A 2423-nucleotide genomic window follows, 5' to 3' on the forward strand; every position below is an offset into this window, starting at 1 on the left:
CAGAGACCCTGTGCCTAATGGAAGAAAAAGTAGGCTTAAATCTCCACCATGTCGGCTTAGGAACTGATTTCCTTAACAAGTCTCCTGTAAGTGAAAGAAGTAAAATAAAGAATCAATAAATGGGATGAAATCAAACTAAAAAGCTTTTTGGGGCTGTGGTTGTGGCTCAGTGGTAGAGTGCTTGCCTGGCATTGGGTTTGATCCTCAGCACCACCTAAAAATCAATAAACAATTTGATGTTTAAAAAAAAAGCTTTTTTTCAGTAAAGGAAACAATCAATAACATGAAGAGGGAGCCTACAGAATGGGTAAAAAACTTCACCACATGCACCTCAGATAAAGCATTAGTCTCCTGGATATATAAAGAACTCAAAAATTTCACACCAAAAAAACAAATAACCCTATCAATAAATAGGCAAAGGAACTGGACACTTCACAGAAGAAGAAATACAATCAACCAACAAATACATGAAAAAATATTCAACAGCTCTAGTAATTACAGAAATGCAAATCAAAACTACTCTGAGATTCCATCTCACTCCAGTCAAAATGGCAATCATCAAGAATAAAAGCAACAATAAATGTTGGCGAGCATGTGGGGGAAAAGGTACACTCATACATTGCAAATTGGAGCAACCACTCTGGAAAGCAGTATGGAGAATCCTCAGAAAAGACCATTTGACCCAGTCATCCCACTCCTCGATTTATACCCAAAGGACTTAAAATCAGCATACTACAGTGAGGCAGCCACATCAATGTTTATAGCAGCTCAATTCACAATGGCTAAGCTATGGAATCAACTTAGGTGCCCTTCAACAGATGAACAGATAAAGAAATTGTGGTATATATACACAATTGAATATCACTCAGCCTTAAAGAAGAATGAAATTATGGCATTTGCCAGTAAATGGATGGAACTGGAGAATATTATGCTAAGAAAAATAAGCCAATCCCAAAGAACCAAAGGTTGAATGGATGCTAATTCACAATAAGTAGCTGAGGTGGGGAGGAATAGACAGAGGGTAGTGAAGGGAGAAGGGGTATGGGGGTAGGAATGATAGAAGAATTAATCAGACATTATAACCCTATGTGCATATATGATTACTTGACTTGTGTAACTCTACATCATGTACAACCAGATGAATGAGAAATTATACTCCATTTATGTATGATGTTTCAGAATGCATTCTACTGTTATGTATAAGTAATTTGAACCAAAAAAATACACATGTACAAATTCTACCTTTATGTGTGAGTAGGGGTGGGCACTGGAGATCAAACTCAGGGGTGCTCTACCACTGAGCTACATCCCCAGTCGTTTTATTTTATTTTGAGACAGAGTCTCACTAAGTTATCAAAGCTACCCCCAAACTTGTGATCCTCCTGCCTCAGTCTCCTGAGCTGTTGGGATTACAGGGGTGTACCAGATTCTATTTTTAAATACAAAAGTTTGTACTATCACCGAGTCTCTTGAGCATTTCTATACTTAATTCTACGTCTTCCTCTGGCTGGAAGAAACCCATTTGTGGAAGGTGAGACTTAACTATCCAGTTAAGTTAACCAGAGCTACTTCTTACCAGAGACTTGTACAAGGCCTGAGCTTGAGGTTGCAGATAGTGGAGAAATTCATCTTAACCAAGAGCTCAGGAAACCACTGTCTCCTTCCATGTACAATTTGGGGTTATCTCTTAGATATCCTGAGTGTGAGTGGCCTCCTGAATGCTGACTGATGTCATGTTTGCGACCTTCATATGCTTTTCCCGGTAGCTATAGCCACAGCCCTGCCAGTTCAGAGGGGTGGTCTGGAGAACCCAAGGCTAGCTTTGAGCTATTCTCATTCTCTTTTTCTTGCAGTATTGTCCTTGCCAAACTTTGCAAATATAACCCAAGTGGATTTTATATTTCTTTTGCTTTTCAGATCTACATATTTTCCTGCCCAAACCTCTAAAAGTCATTTTACTTGAGCTGAAAGTCTATAATTCTTGCAGAATTTTTCTTTATTGGGGTCACAGAACTCCCACAAACATTTAATTAATATCAGGTTGAATCAGAGGGTAGCAATGGCTATTTGTCCTTAAAGTCCAAGGACATTTTACTGGCCCTTTCCAGCAGATCACCAATTGCCATCCCTGGCAACACACTATGTGTTGTGTACAGTGAAACTGCCTCAAAAATTGTCATTCAAACAACTTGACCTTAATTTATGCCCATCAGGGTGGTTAGAGAATCACTGCCCAGGTGTGTCCAGAGACAGCTGCCCACCAAATCCCAATGATTTATACAAAACCCGGCAGGATTTCCCACTGCCTGCTGCCTCATTGTCCCCAGAAGAAGGCTCCACTGCCCCCCTCCCCCGTGCCTCTGGGTAGACCGCTTTGAAGTTGATGAATTGTCAGGAAAAGGTTCATAGCATGCAACCACAGC

The sequence above is a fragment of the Sciurus carolinensis genome, chromosome 17 (assembly GCF_902686445.1).
Source record: "Sciurus carolinensis chromosome 17, mSciCar1.2, whole genome shotgun sequence".
NCBI classification, from domain to species: domain Eukaryota; kingdom Metazoa; phylum Chordata; class Mammalia; order Rodentia; family Sciuridae; genus Sciurus; species Sciurus carolinensis.